The 17,445-nt window shown below is 43.0% G+C and overlaps 1 long non-coding RNA gene across 1 annotated transcript in view; it reads left to right on the forward strand.

Moving 5' to 3' along the window:
* LOC146817951 (uncharacterized) overlaps window positions 1–7,523 on the forward strand; it is a 203,472-nt gene extending 195,949 nt beyond the window's left edge. Inside the window, exon 3 of the long non-coding RNA XR_014962601.1 lies at window positions 7,474–7,523. This is a non-coding gene — a long non-coding RNA (uncharacterized LOC146817951). The remainder of the gene's footprint in view (window positions 1–7,473) is intronic.
* The last annotated feature ends 9,922 nt before the right edge of the window (window positions 7,524–17,445 follow it).

Consider the following 17,445-nt stretch of genomic DNA (forward strand, 5'->3'; position numbering starts at 1 on the left):
GTAATAATCTGAAGTATGTTCTAGTAGTGGTCTGCGCTTTCAGCAAATGGGTTGAAGCGTACCCTACGAAAGACAATACTGCAATGACTACTGCGAAGCTGCTGCTAAAGGAGTTTTTCCCCCGATATGGCGTTTGTAGACTTCTGTGGAGTGATAATGGCCCTCACTTTGTAGCGGATGTTATAAAGTATGTCTTGAAGGGTCTAGGCATCACTCAGAAGTTCCACGCCGTGTTTCACCCTCAGTCTGCAGGCCTAGTTGAGAAGTATAATGGTACACTGAAGCTTAAGATCGCCAAAATTCAAGCTTCGACGTCTTTGACTTGGCCAGACGCTCTGCCACTGGCGTTATTGTCAGTTAGATCAGTACCGCACTCTCGAACCGGCCTTACGCCATATGAGATCGTCTTTGGACGCCCAATGAATATTTGGGGTCCACCAAGACCTAAGGCTGTGTATGATGTACCTTGTATAATGATGAGCGATTATCTGGCACAGTTAACGGATAACTTGGTTTCTATCCATCAACAGGTCCGAGAGGCGCTCCCTGATCGGTCTACCGGCGAAGGACATGGTCTCCGGCCTGGTGACCATGTCATGGTGAAAGTCTTCGACAGAACGAACAGCTTGGAGCCGAGATGGGTGGGCCCTGAGCAGGTCCTCCTCACAACGAGGACGGCTGTGCGAGTCTCCAACAGAAAGAATTGGATCCACTCCCTGCACTGTAGGAAGGTGCCGCCCGGATTGGTGGAACCTGCCGTGCTGACCGATCAACGAGAAATTTTGGCTGCAGAGACAGGCCGTGCTGCGGAGCCAAACGCCACTGAGGAGCTCTTTCCGGACCACGCGACTCCTGGAGGAAGGCGATATCATCTTCGACCACGGAAGTGAGTTTTCCAGTACCGGGACATACTGTCAGAACGGCCCTTGGGTTAGTGAAACGGAGAGCCGATGAGGCAAGGGGGGGGGATCAGCCCTGCATTAGTGTAGCGACACCCGTCTTGGCCCGCTGGTGAAGAAATCAACCGCTGCCCAAGGGGAAGAGTTCTGACAGACTTTTAGTTTCAGGAAGATATTGGGTTTTATTTTTACTTTGATATGGAGAAAAAGAAAATCCTTTGTGCATTAGGGTTCATGTTGACAGTAGCCATTGTTGGGATAACCACATGGTTCGTGGAGGATGTAACTCCCGCTCGGAAGATTCTTGTGTTGACAACTCCGGTGCCTGAGGAGCACTACTTTTATACATTACCGTATCAAGAGTTTAAGCATCGACAATCTTACTTGAATAACACTTTCATCCAGATGCTGCATCATACCCACGTTGCCACGAATGCTACGAACTGTTGGATATGTGGGATGATGCCAGCTCATCAGAAGAAAGGAGGAACGCCATTTATACCACTTCCTTTCTCTCATAATGGCTCTTGTAGAGCATGGTATACTTTGCTTTTTGCCACTCGGAAACCGACAGTGGGACGATTGCTTTTTAGACTTAATAAAGAATGCCATCAAGACAAGAATGGGTATCCACAAGCGAATGGGACAATTTGGGAGTGGGAAGAGTACCGACCAGACAATGAATCCATTCCCTACATCTTTACGAACACAAGGGACACTGTGGGAAAAGATAAATTTGTGATTCAAGTAGCACAAGCTCAAGCGGACCTGTGTGTCCAGAGTGTGGGTTTCATCCCTGTTGGTGTCAGTGATTGCATTACTGTTTTGAATATTGATGGGTTGAACAATAGTACCTTCTTAGCCTCCCATAATACGTACTTTGTGTGTGGAAATAAAGGTTATTACCGCCTGCCGGCTGGGTGGTCTGGGGTATGCTATGTATCATTTCTATTACCTCCTGTATTCTTAGCTCCTGCATCTTATCATAAGGATTTGAAATTATTGAATAATGTGACTGTAAATAGGTATAAACGTACTTTATCAATTGATGATGTAGATCAGACTGACACCAGTCTGCAACAGTATATTGATTTTAACCTAGGACTGTTTTTTTTTGTTGGAGCTGCCCTGAACAGTAGGAAGATCCGAAGATTAACAAGAGTGGTAGAAGCTGTGACAAATCAGACTGCTGCTGCTCTTGGGAATCTTACGGAGGAATTGCAGATCACAAGAATTGTTGCATTGCAGAATCGTATGGTATTAGACGTTATGCTAGCTGATAGAGGAGGAGCATGTAAAATTATTGGAAGTAGCTGTTGTGTGTTTATCCCTGATCATACGCCATCAGTTTATAATGCCATCAATAAACTGCATAAAATTGCAGCTGAGATCCATACAGAAAACGGCACTTGGTCTTTTTCTGGATGGTTTTGGGCGTTAATTACCGCCTGGGGATGGAAGGTTCTAACTGGTCTCTGCATTATTGTAGCGGTTCTGTTTTCATGCTGTATTTGTATCCAATGTGGTCCCTTGCTCTGCTCATTATGTGTATCATTCTGTATCCCTGATAAGAAAGCTATTGCCGATGTTGCCCACCAAAAACGTTTAGCTAAAGAAGTTGAAGAAATGATGACAATTGATATATATGATGATTATCCTAACAAACCGGATGTCTTCAGTAAATGCTGAAAGGGTCGTCTGTTGTAAATTGAAACAACGATGCGATTAAGCATTTACTAAAGACATTAATTCCTCTGTTATAGATCGTGTTTTCTCTGTTATGTTGACCGAAGCTTGGACTCCATTTTGTATTGTCATGCCTCCACGTGTTCCCCACGAGAAGAGTCCAACCTCTGTGTTAGTTGCTCTTGTAATCTGCCCAGTAACAGTCTATAAATAGCTCCTTTGTCCATCTGGCGCATGCCCAGACTTGACCACATCTGTTATCAGTTAGCCTTGCTTGACCATGTTTTCGCGGGCTCAAGGAGTGCGTTAGCTCCGCCCACATATTGATTCAGTATCGAAAATGACCATAAATGGTAATGTTCTTCGTCTTCATGTTGTATCCACCCACTTATGAGCCCCTCTACTGTGTATAAAAGGGGACCAGGTACGAAAGTTCTTTGTGCTACTCTATGCAATACTGAAGAGTGTTGTGTGGATTGTAGGACCACCCTTAAGGGTTAATAAATGCTGTCTTTGTACTTTGCAGTTTCCGTGCCAACTTCCTTATAGATTCCATTACAGGAGAGCGAACCCTTGTGTCCTGCGGGCCTAGCTGGGGCCTGTATTCATCACCACCTCAGTCAATTTCCCAATACTTCACTTTTGTATGGTACATCATCAAGCAGGAAAACACAGGTCTGGCTGAGATGGGCACTGAGAACAGTAAAATTGACTCTCCTGCCTAGAGCAGACTCTATAACAACGACATGGAAGAATCTTTCTAGCTCTTGTAGAAATGCAGTCGGAACAGTGTTGATCCTGCAGCATTGCCTTGTCCTCCACAGCATACGAAGTGGAAGCTGCAATATGTCTTTCAATGACATTTAACTGAAAATCAAGAAAGACATGGGTCTTCCTGAGGTGGACTGACAAGAAACAACATACACATTGTATGTCACCACCTGGATCTGGTGGGTAAACAGCTTATTATATCAAGTGCAGGTTTTATGACTCACAATGTATGGTTGAAGAACCTGGTCATTTGTATCCACTTCACCTGTGTACTTGTAATCAAGGATACAAGTGGGCTTGTGGACTTTGGCCATTTGACTCCAAATCATGACGGGGAAGTGCACTCATCATGAATTGTAGTGAGCACATACAAATCACGCCTATCAGAGAAATGCAGAGCGAGTAGTTCATTGGAATGCAACATAGTGCTTTAAGATTTTTTGAGTTTTTCAAAAAAGTTCCTACAGGAATCCTTTGCAGTGACAGCAAACTGTAATGCATGCTTCACTGCCTGCTTTGTAAAGCTCACTCAATAGCTATACTCCTGTATAGAATTTGTTCACATAAAGATTATAACCTTCATGAAAGTTTGGCTGGACAAGCTCCCATGCAATCTTTCCTGTGACTCCTAGCATAGTAGGGCAACTTATAGGGTTTAGAGTGGAGACCTTCCTTGTATACACTCTCAAGCTGTATACATAGCCATTAGTGCATTTGCAAACAGCATGTACAAATTGTTGCCATAGTGAGCTCTTTTGTTCAGATTGTGCAGCCTAAACAGCAGCCGCCCATTGTACAGGATCAGACTCATAAATGGCTATATTCTTTCCAGGAGTATAAATCTCTGGAAACCTGCCAAACAAATGTTCCATCACAGGCTGACTTTTGAAAAACCTGTCATGTTCTGGATGTTCTGGATGGCAATGCAGCAGTATTATCAATGAAATGCAGCATTAGCTGCAATAGCAAAAAACAATCTCTGCTCATGTATAGTGCAAAGATGGATGATACCCAAACTTTGCGAGTAGACCAGTAGAACTGCAAGTTTGGTTTGTGCACTAACCCCATTATGGGCCTAAGGCAAAAAAATGTCTTCAACTTTTCAAGTGAAGTGGGTGTCCATTGGTGTACCTTGGAATGGGGTTTAAGTGTACCTCCATATTCTCTCAGAAATTGTTCTTCACACAATTTTGTTTGCTGCACAATTTCCTTGAGGAAGTCAACATCCAAAAAGAGATGGATGTTGTCATTTAGCAAAAAATGTGTACTATCAACGTAACATCCAATATCTCCATTGAATGGAGGAATTTAGGGCTGCACTAAATTGGGGCTATAGGAAAGAGTGGTTCTGTCGGGAAGGTCAAATGATTTGTACAAGGTATTAGATACGTTTAAGGTAAATATGTCCTAATCATATTTCCAAGTAACACACCGAAGAGGACAACTTGATTATGCAAAAAAATGAATTACTTTACTTCGTGTTCATACACATGCAAATCAAGGAAATGGCTGTCTATGACATAATACATATACAGCGAAAAATCTACGGTGTACAATTAGTGACTGGTAGTGATACGTGAAAAGTTGCAGCATTTGGAAACAAACGTATTTGTGCCATTGTGAGGAATTTCTTATGATCTGTGAGCTGTAACTTTCATAAAATATTATACGTTTTCACTTGAAGATTAAATGACTATAAATGTTGTTTGTTTCACACCCCATAGTGAATGAATACTTCTTCTTCTAAGTCATTTTCAGAGACTTTTACTCATTCGTTTATTTTGGCCCATTAGGAGCATCAGAATGAGTCAACTGTTATTTTAGGTCCAAATGAACAGAAAATGAGAAGGTCCAGAAAACAGAAAATTACACCAAAAGTTCTTTAGTAATTTTTTTTTTTTTTTTTTTTTAATAAAAACAGTTTATTGAGTAGGAGTGTAAAGTATTCTATTCAAGTACATTGCCATATTTATGCATATTCACAATTTCTGGCAATGACTTTTACTTTGGTGTCAACTGTTGTAATTTTTGTAAATCCCCCAGATTTCCTCCCCCTCCCCCCTTCTATGAGCTCATGAAGAATAAACCAAAAAAGGGAAAAGAAAAAAGTTGCATCACTCTAAGACATTTACTACCTCATTCACTCCCCTTTATTTACATTCAGTAAATGATAAGCTTTCCATGTCTGTCTAAAACGATTTCAGAGCTTTCAGTTGCGGAGAGTATGTGAGGGATGTTATTGTTGCAGAAATGTATTGTACCAAAGGGTCTGAAAACACTTACAATCTTTAATGTTATATTCTAGCATACAAGCTATTCTTTCGATTGGTATAATATTCCATAAGCATGAGTAATATTGTGTAATACATAATCAATAAGGGGGACTGAAGAGCTAATATTTATAGAGGTCCTGTACCCGTGCTCCTCAATGTACATATGCAAGACATTAAGGGTAAACAGTTCCTCTGTTATAGCATATATGGCATATACGTGGAAAGTGTCACTGCATGCCTAGAAATATCTGTCGCTGGAAGATCTGATATTCAGATCATAATGCCCTCACACACCTTTTAGGGGTGTCATGCTTCATCATAGGGCGCTCCTCGTCGGACCGGCGCTGCAATGTCCAACGGGCCTGGTGGCTACTTTGGCGGAGTTCTTTTGATCTGTAGTCGCCGTATGTGAAGGGTGTTTATGGGCAGTCAGTGCTATGTGTGTAATAACGTGAATGAGTGATTTTAAAATAGGCTCCAGGTCTATAGAAATTCTTTATTCAGTGCTAGAACTGGGTCTAAGTAAAAACAGTGATGCCAACAACAGGGCTTAAGGTACCTAGGTAGCAAGTGGAGTGTATCAGGTCGACATGTTTCGTGTCATAGAGGCTCCAAACTCGAGCGACACTTCTTCAGGACCTATGGTAGGTAATGACGAACCCCAGTGGAGAACGTCAATCGATATGATCCTCCAGAATCAGAGGACGTAATTGGATCACAAGGGAATCCCGATGAGGGACATCACCTAACCTTTCACCTTTATTCGGCGGGGAGTTATACAACATGGAGGAAGGGGAGTCAGCCCAATATATTAAAAGGTAGCCAACGACTGGACGGAAGGCATAATCTTCTCGTTCCAAGTCTCCCCCGCTTCCGAATAATATTGTGTAATGTCACAGGGTCATTCTTTTTCCATGTGGCTTAAGTCGTAGTTTTGGCTGCTCCCAAGCAGTTCCATATTAGTATTTTATCACCTTTAGTCTGGTAGAGTAGGTTTCATGTACTCTCTCCAGTTAATACACAAGAAAAATATTCCGGTAGAGGGTAACCCAGGACAACATGTAGCGCGGAGAACACCTCTTTCAACTGAATTACCACTGGACGTATAGCCAATAGTTAAAGAAGCACATTTACCTGAGGTATCTAGATGTACATTTTGAACGTGTCCCTTGGGCTGCATTGCATTACCATCTCTTGATTTGGTATATGGTAAACAACGTTTGCCACAAATCTTTTTCCCCGCAGGGAATCACAACACGGTTGTTACAATGACCGCGTTGTGATTCCGCATACCATTATTCCGCAAGTCGGAACAACGACTTGCAGAGGGGGGGGGGGGAGGTGTTGGATTTAAAATCCAACACCTTCCCTATTGTCCGCACAGACTGGAGTTGGAATAGTAAATTACACTATTCCAACATCCAGCACCCCCTCCGCAAGTCGTTGTTCCGACTTGCGGAGTAATAGTATGCAGAATCAAAACGCGGTCGTTGTAATGACCGCGTTGTGATTCTCTGCGGGGAAAAAGAGTGCGGGATTACAACACGCATTCTTGGTATATAGTTTATTTCACTTAACAATAAAATCAACACAGAATGAACATTAAACACTGAGCTCTGTTAAACTAATTCAAAATAGCACATGTAGCCTTTAAATAATTTTTATTTCAGGGTCCGCAAGGTTACATTTATCATATATGTTTTGTAATAGTTAACATACTTAATTCCATTTTTATAAATCTATGTATGTTTTAGTATCTCACTTTAATACTGTTTTTCATGATATAATATTCTAAAGACATTTTAACAATGCTAAGAATTAATGGAATCTTTCTTGTGTTTCAGAGGCAGACAATACATCACCCAAGAAAAGGTCCAACAATTGTATGTCTGCAGCCTTTGGTCCTGTCCTACCCTTTTTGAACATTGAAAGGTTCTTAGAACTCATGGATGTTTGGCAGAATTCTCCACCATCTTGGCAAGTGACTCCAATGTGGCAGTGTCTCCACAAATACCTCAAAAGATTTCTTCCCACATAGCATCTGTTGAACATTCTCCTGTGGATTAGGATTCACTTACCGGAAAGGAAATCAGCTACTAAGTCACATGAGCTACACCTACAACCAAGAGAGTACATCAACAGGTGATGTGAATTGGAAATGTACCACATATTATTCTAATGCATGCTAATGGAAGATGTTGTTGAAATTCACGTAAGGAAGCAAAACCACCACCCAAAATGGAACAGAAATGGAAGTAAGGGAGGTATTGCAGGGTATAAGAGGCAACCACTAGGTCCCGTGAACCCACAACCAAAATCCTAAAAGATATACACCAGAATGTCTCCAAACATACCCACTTTAAAACGTGTAATTGCATGTACTAAAAAAGTCACCAGTGATGCTCCTCCTGCCCCTAGAAGATACCAAGTCATAGAAATATCTGAACATTTAACAATGGCACATAATGAGGAGCCTTTCCTGTTATATGACAACCTGAACAATGATAAACAATCTTAATATTTTGTACAGTGGATAACTTACTAAAACAAAGCCATTGTCAAAGCTGGATGATGGATGGGGTCTTCAAAACGTGTCCCAAACCATTCACTCAGATATACACCATACATGGTGAATATCACAAAACAGATATCCCTTTTATATATATGCTCTACTACCAAATAAACAAAGCAGCACTCACTATGAACTCTTACACTACATTAAACACAAAACAAAATAACTACAACCGACGAAAAATAATTATAGACTTTGAATAAGCCATGATTCAAACCAATTTCAAAATATACCCCAGCACAGCCTACACTAAGGGCCTGATTACTATTTGGAGAGTCTGACCACCTGAATGCCACTTCCTCTATATCACCGCTGCACTGGCGGGTTACCTCCTGCCGTTTTACGAGTTGTGGTGTCTCAAATGATGAGCGTGGCCACGTCAGTCGGACCGCAGGGACCGTGGCATTCTACAATTTTACTGTTGCGTTCACGGACGCCTTCAGGTCAGAAGTCTAGCTGCTGAGTGTATTACCACTACATAGTCATACTTGCAGTCTTCTAGCAGCAGTTAACAACCAGCAGTTACCCAACGGCGGTTGACCACACCAGTACGTGTGGAGAAAAAACACCACAACAGTAACCATTGGATGCATTTCAAAACTACACAGCTGATGTCCTTTGGCAAGTGAACATGCCTGCAAATCACACTAAAAGACACACCACATCCCTGACCAGCATCCTTTGCTTCCCAACTGCCGCACAGCAAGACAGACAGTCTTTTTACCAGCTACCCTTTTCCATCTTCCCATTTAGCATGCTCCACCACCTGTAAATTTTGTTTTGCTGCTTTTTTTTACCTTTATCACTTGTTTGTTTTTCATTCATATACTCATTCACATTTTATTTGTGTACCATCCCTGGCACAAAAAGCCCACGCTTCATTGAGCAAGAGTTGACAGTCATGGTGGATGAAATCATTAGAGTAGAGCCCCAACTTTTCCATTCCCAAGTCCAGCACACTCCTCTCAGCAGGAAAACGGAAATGTAGGACAGGATAGTAAACAGAGTAAATGCAGTTGGTACTACCTTATGCACACAGGCCAACATTAGGAGGAGGTGAGCTGACCTCAGGTTGAGGATGCGTACAAGGTACAACAACTACCATCTGGAGGCTCAGAGGATTGGCAGTCACTCTCCCTGCACACCATTACAATTCTTTCCCTGGGAGGAGAAGGTCTTGACCATCCTGCAATCTGAGGGCTTGATAGGAATAGAAGTAGAAGTGAACACTGGTAATTACACTTTAGTAACTGGCATAATATCCTCTTCGTTCTCAACTCTACTTTTACTATTGTATTCTCGATCTACTTTCCTAACATGCAGTACTCAAACTATCTGAGATGTTGGTTTGTCTGTGTCAATGTGTATTGTTGCATATAAGACCACATGTATCCAACTCCAGGACATGCCACGTGTTTCAATGCTGTCTGTAAGTGGATTGCCATCAAAATATCAATTCAGGGCCCATGATAGGTTTCAATGTTTAAAAGCATGGTCCATCCCAAATGCATGTTGCCAACAGGTATGATACAATAACCGTTTGTCAGGTGTTGGTAAGTTGAGATTGAAGTGACTACAACTACCACAAGTTCTTGTGACTGGTACTCTGACCAAGATGCTAGACTCCTTTTGCCCCTTCTTACTTGTCTAAATCCTCAAAGAAAGGTACCCCCTAGAAATGCTTGTGACTGAATTGTTGGAAACCCCCAAAGGACAATACCAAAGCGGATCAAAATTGTGATTTGTTCAGTCCGCTACCTTTTGCCATCAGTGTATGCCTGCCATCCCCTCATATTTCTTTGTGTGAGATTGTACTGATTGTGAGAGTGTGGTATGAGAGGGGAGATTGTATGATGTGAGGTATCATGAGTCTGTGTACACTTTTATAAACAGAGATGCTATAATTATAAAAATCAAAAAAGAAATAGATGACTAAAAATTAATATATTTTTGCATATTCATGTATGGCAAGATTGATTATTGATGAACAGCCCAATTTGAGCCCTGTGCAGGCCACAAGATAAACACATAGAGGTCGGACAGGAGTATTGCTTTGATGTTTTTGTCCCTTCTCGCTTGTCTGCCATGTTACTACTGATCTTCACTAGTTTTGCAGCTTCCCATTTCTCAAGTGTTGCTCAAGTGACATTGAAGTGACCACAACTGCCATGAGGCCCTGTCACTGCAACTCTAACCACAATGCTAGACTCCTTTGGCCCCTTCTCACTTGTATGCCATGTTACAACTGATCTTCACTCCTCATGCAGCTTACTTTTCTCAAGTGTTGCTAAAGTCAGATTGAAGTGACTGCAACTACCATGAGGCCCTCTCATTCTACCTCTAACTAAGATGCTAGACTCCTTTAGGCACTTCTTACTTGTCTGCCATATTACAACGGATGTTCACTTTTCATGCAGGTTACCATTTGTCAAGTCTTGGTAAAGTGAGATTGAAGTGGCTACTACTACCATGAGGCCCTGTGACTGTAACTGTAACCAAGATGCTAGATTCCTTTTGCCCCTTCTCACTTGTCTGCCATGTCACTGACCTTCACTAGTCATGGACTGTGCAATGTACAGAAAATGCTCCACTCAGTTATACGTCTGAATAATTTGTTTGATGGTATCCTGGTCTCATCAACTGAAACTATTGATGGCATGAGTGACACCATAACAGCGGTGTACCCCTAATATATGCGAGCCAATAAGGAATCTCAGCTGATGAGCAGTGGCAGGTGACCCCTTGACTCTGCACTTCTCACACGATGAGCAATGATAAATATACAACCAAGCAGTGCCTAACAAAAATGAATGTGTCCATCTGTAACAAAACTGGTGCTCATGTAAAGCGATCTGACACCCGATGTCTCGGGTCTAGTTTGCACTTTATAAACCTACCCCAAAAAAAATCACAAAAAAAAGCTGGGTGTTTTTCTGTATTAGAAACAACTAGGCCTTGGAATTGACAAATACACGTTATGACTAAACTATGTTTGTAGAAGAAGTTTGGAGATGTCATGTCTATCCCTAGCCAAAATGCCACATGTCTGCATATCTGATAAGCTGATGATGAAATCTACTACATCTATTGAATGTCTACAATTGTCTAGTAACCAACTTAGGACAAATAGATGACGATACTAATCTATATCTATTTTGTTCCATTCAAAGGTCCACATTTACTTTGACACAAACAACATAGATGTAGCTACTTCACTTCCACCAATAATAATGTTCTTGATTTCTCAACTGGTCGATCCACCACTGTATCTGCACAGAGGTTGGAAACCAAACAGAATTTCTCTCCACCCCAGGACGAAACCCTCAGTGATCTCAACGCTCCTGAAGAGATAGACGTGGATGACGATCCTGACCCATCTGGCCAGCCTAGGCAGATGGCAACAGTGGGGTTCACTGTGCTCACAACACCTCTCACCACAGCTGCAAAGACACAGTCAACCACTGCCCCCAACCTGTGCACCTAGCACAGTGAGTCCCATCCCGTGCCCCCCAGTCCTGGATTCTGAGCCAGCTATCATCACGCCAGTCACAGAGGAACCATGACCCAGTGGGAGGGTGAAGTCTGTGCTAAGGGAACAGGGTCGTAGGGGTAGGCGTGTAAATGTAAATGTAAATGTAGTGCATTTATATAGCGCTCCGCACACCCCCGAAATGGTCTCTCAGGCGCTGTGCACATACCGCTGTGGAACCCTTCCTGGCCTTTCCCTGTGAAGTGCCCACTCCTGGGCACCCCCAAGGTGAAGCCAGGCATCCTAGCTCTGTTGGGGCGATTAAGCAAGCTATTGCCCAGAGTTGCAGAGTGGCGCCCATGATTAGAATAGGCACCGAGGCGAGAATTATCGGGTCCGGGGAAATTGAGCCCAAGACCCGCCGAGGCGAGAATTGAACCCTGGTCCAGGCCAGATCTCTGCATCAGGGTCTGCCGCTCTAACCATTGAGCCACACTTCTCCATAGTGGGAGGGTAACTGTGGACCCGCAGAGTGAGCCCGCTGGGGACACTGACACCCAGGCTGCCATCAACCAAGTCCTGGGAGTCTACCAGGACTCCCAAAGTGTCATGGGCCAGGTATTGACTAAAATCTTGGAAATCAAGGAGCTGCAGAGAGATACATACCAGGAGGTTACCGGCCATAGGAGGTTGCCAAAATACACACCAGTGTGGCTGGCATTAACATCAACATGGCCTCCCTGTTTGGAGTGCTATGGGACAGCAACAACACCCTCTGCAGGGCTTTTCCACCTGCATCTACCCCTTCCTGTGGTCAAAGAAAATCCAGGCGGTCAACATCTGCCGCAGCCACAGGAAGGGAGGCCCTGTCAGAGAAGCCCACGCCTGCACACACCCCTGTCTCAGCAGCTCCAGATCTCTCCTCTGCCAAAAAGAGGAGACAGCCACCCAAAAATCCAGGAGCTCATGATGGTAAGACACCCACCACCACAAGGAAGAAACCTTCCCCCTAATGTCCTCCTGTGCGTACTACATATTCACTTTTTGGACTATTCCTGCCCACTTTTACGAATCTGATAGTCGTATGTTAGACTTTGCACTCCTGATCATTTAAACTCTACTACAATGGTTTCCTCCACCATGACTGGTGACTTCACCTTTTGTTTGCACTGAGTAATTTTAAGTTAATTTCTTTATCTTATCCTTTGTTCACTTCATTAAAAACACACATCACCTAAGAGCAGATTACATAATGGAGATCCAGACTATTAGCAATCTGCACTCTGGAAGTAGCTATATATAAAACTAAAGGGAGGAGAAAAAAGAGAAGAGGGATGCAGATTTGGGGTCCGCTTTTGCATTGGCAACTAGATCACACCTAAAATGCTTGGTCAATATTATGATCTTATTTGGGTGAATATTTATTGTAATTATACTGAGTCTGACAATATATGCTGTATTATTCTACAGATCTATCGAACTGTTTTTTTTTTTTCTCTCTCTTGTGGATGAATATAATGTGAAGTAATATCTTGGTCCAAAGGGAGGGGTGGGAGGTTTATGTATAATTTTATGAAAAAATTGCTAATAAAAATCATTTAAAAAAAAAAAAACACACATCACCAAATTATTGTCTCTTGTTGTAATTGTCACATATAACAATGTGAAATGTACTACCATGTTAACTTTGCACTGTCAAAACTAGGGACTTCTGGAAGCATAGATATGTTTTATGTAAACAATGTCCAATTCAGGATCACAAGCATGTCACAACAACACATACGTACATACAAGTGTCTGGTGATCTGAGAACATCTCTATTTTATTGTTCACATCATAGGCTGACATGATGTCAGAAACATAGCTTGTAAAAAATGTCTCAGTTATTCTGTGTAAGTGATCACATAATCAGTAGCAGACAACAAGAAAGGAGGGAATACAACTGACAAAATAGAACTGTACGGCGCACGCGGTCGTGTTCCCACACTGCACCCATCCTCCGTGGGGTCCCTACTTACTCGCCTTATGTGGTTCCTTAGGGTCCCAGCAATTCTGCATCCTCTAGACATTGTCTTGACTCGAGTCATGGTTCTTATACCACTATCTTAGTATATGGTTTGGTCTCCCCCTGGAGCCCACTGTGTATTAGTGCTACTTACGATTGTTTCTGTGCTACAGTATTTTGTGCTTTGTGAGTATCTTCGTGTAGAAGCTACTGAGTTGTACTTTTAGTGTGTTATACTGATAAATACATATTTTTATAACTATTGTGTGGTTCTCCTTTCATTTAATCAATACTATAAGGTTGCATTCTGGTAAAACCAGCTGCTTAACATTCCTTCAAGACTAAGCCTGAAGGCTGCTCTCCACAGCTGCCACTTGGATAGCTTTCTAATGTCATCTTTGACATCTTAAATCACCATAAGGGTTGTTTGGACTGGTACAGGGTGCCCACTTTAATTAGTGGACAGCATATACCAGGCCAACTTCTCACATGATGTAAAATTGAGGGTTGTTCATGTACATAAGTTCAATGAAAATGTAACATTGAAGATTTGCAATTGACCAGAACAAGTTATTCATTAAATGTAGAGACATTGAGCAGATGTGTGGGCAAATTGTTTTAAATATATAAATATTTATGTATCACTTAGTAACCCAACAGGTTCATTAGTTGTGCACATCGTGTTGAGTACACCGAGTGGTGTACTTTGAAGATATACAAATTGTACAAAATCTTCATTTTGATAAGCGCTTAATCTATCATGGGGTAAGGAGCTAGGGTGTGGGGTTGGTTCACCCATCAACATTGTCCCAATTGTTTGTTTTTTTACAAACACCTCAACCCCGCCCCCACCCCATTCTAAGGATAATATGGGGAATCGCCAGCCCAACGAGTAGCAAGACAAGTCCGTGCGGTTCTCTCTCCCCCTGTTTCCAATTAGTTCCATTCACTTTCAGATCTGGCGGATGTAGACTGATCCAATAATGTGACTTGCAGAGTACGAGTCAGCCGAGTTGCACAGCCGCATGTACATAGGTATTCTAATTAATCCACCTCATCCATTGTGTATCCAATTTCATCCATATTTTATTCACTTGATTTGTCTTAATCTTAGTGTCACGTCAAAGGTTACAAAATTCGACATTCTTGTGCTTGTTAATTACATCATGATTGCCCATCCAGGCCTATCATACAGCAGTTTGCGAATTTTGTTAACTCTCCAAGAATCCAAACATCACACCCAATGAAATTGGATACACAATGGATGAGGTGGATTAATTAGAATACCTATGTACATGCGGCTGTGCAACTCGGCTGACTTGTACTCTGCAAGTCACATTATTGGATTCATTAAGTAAAGTGCCATGGAATAGGGCACTTATGGAGTGCTGCACGGCAAACTAGAAGAAAACTCATGGTGTGTTAAAAAGAAAAAATAAAGGATGTAGACTGATGCCAAGTGGGAAAGTGAGCTTACGTGGACCTAGACCAACTCCCCACCACCTATGGGGTTGAGGCCAGCCAAAAGGGTAGCCACCCGAAAGTAACCTTGCAGGCAGAGAACCCATGCCCATTAGAGTTCTTTAGTTAGTGGAAACACCACCTGTAATCCCACAACACAGATTTGTGTTTCTTACTCTCCAATAATCTTGTCCATTAGCTCTGAAGTGCAGTCACCCCCCAGCGAAATCACTCTGAGTCCTCCCTTCAGTGAATCACTAATTGTCCCGCAGGAAATTCAGGATTTCCCCACAACCAGATCCTTCCAATAGTCTTAGTCTCGTTTCATGGAACATATCCGGGCTTGGGAGCAAGCTTGCTCAGGAAGACTGAGAAGCACCTATTGACCAGTGTGATATTTTTATGTTTTCGGAAGCGTGGGAAATGATTCATGTCCCAGCTTGCAAATCCCATGCTGGTAGACCCTGGGGGGGGCTTGCTGTAAGACTAACGATTACCTTAGATTGTAACATAAGACAGCTACTCCTTGATTCACTTGATTTCTTGGGTCTTGAAGTTCGTGTAGGGAATAAGGTCCACTTATTGCTCCTTAATGTCTACAGTAGGAATCTGACCAAGAAAGCTGAATCTCCGGTTTTACATCTCTTAAGAGACACCATAATCAGGATCAGAGAGGAGACCACTGTAATAGTGGGCGGGGATTTTGACGTGGCCTTTGAACCCTCAACTCTATTACAATACAGTACTATATAATCACATTCGTAGAGCACACAGATACAGCAGCGGTGTGTCCATTAGGGTGTTGGGGCGTAGCCCCCCCGCCCGCAGCTCCCTCGGCGTCTTTGAACTTAAGTAAGCTGAATCAGTTTACTTAATTTCAAAGATGCCGAGGGAGATCCGACAATCATGTCAGTCAGCATGACGTCGGACCGCCCACCCCCTTCAGAGTCTGAAGGGGTGGGTGGTCCGGCGTCATGTGGACTGACATGATTGTCAGACGGACCAGGGGCAACAGGCAGCAGCTGCAGCACAAGTGTGCATGAGTGGGGAAGGTGAGCGAATTTTCGCGCCGTACCCAGTCATGCGCACTTGTGGCTGCACAGGCTGGTGCATGCCCATTAGGAGAGGGAGGGTTTAGTAAAGGCCCAAACCTCGGTCTCCTAATGGGCAGGCGGGCGAGCAGTAACCGTGCCCTAAGCCAATCAGCGCCAGGATTGGCTGAGAGGGGCTCTAGGCGCCATTGCGCCAACGGACCTGAGGCGGCGCGGACCTGCCTAGGACCTTGGGTAGGATAAGGATTTTTATACTCCCCCCTCACCCCAATGTGACCCTCCCTCCCCCCTTCTCCCCCCCCCGCGAGACGCGACTGAGAATTAAATAGGGATTATCTGGTATCCAGTTTTTCCTTCCTCACAGCGATGTACGAAGCATATGCTTTAGAGGGTCTCATCAAGGACCTTCAGATCCTTTGATTCATTTCAGAGTGGGGAAGGCTGAGCTATTTGGCACAGTGAGACTAATATGGTTTTTAGCAGACCGCACGTTAGATGCTTCATGGACAGCAGTAACCTCAGGGTGGGTAGGAGGCATATATGAGGCAATGGAGGCTTGATGCAGCCCAGAGAACTCTCATTTCACCTTTCCATTTAATGGACAAAAGCGTTTTGGCGACAAACTTGATGAATTTGAATAAGTCAGAAAAGGACAATAAATTGCTACAACCACTTTTATCCTTTTTTTGTTTAACAAAAATCAGCAAACCCGGCAAAATGGGAAACAGCAAAGAAAGCATTTTCATAGACAAGCCAGCTCCTACAGATTAGAGAGTAGCGGTCCAGGCCTTCCGAATTCTACAAGAGGAGCCAGTGCAGCTAAAACGCACCTCTAGCCAAATCAAAGTGCAAATTAAAGGTTAAGGTAGGGGTTTTATTACAGTTTCTTTTCAAATAAAGGAGTGTGCACATTAATTGAAAGTTAATATGTTCATGTTCGCGACTGTTTGACAATCATTATTTTCCCTTTGCCACGCATCGTTGTCATATAATCCAATTAATACATCTCAACAGAGGCCAGGGCTGTAACATGACCAATCACCGTATGGCTTTATCATGAAGCCATGCTGTGATTGGCCATTTCTGCTCGTGCCTCTCTTCTCACTTCACTTCGTGCACATTGCCGGTTTTGCACATGAGGGAGCGCTGCAGGCAAGACCCCTCCTTCCATCAACTCGTGAGTCCCCTTCCCCACTGGACATTCGCCCAAAATAACGGACACCACACATGTAACTCAATAGCAGAAAAGGCCACTTT

Source organism: Triturus cristatus, chromosome 6 (genome assembly GCF_964204655.1).
Source record: "Triturus cristatus chromosome 6, aTriCri1.1, whole genome shotgun sequence".
NCBI lineage: Eukaryota > Metazoa > Chordata > Amphibia > Caudata > Salamandridae > Triturus > Triturus cristatus.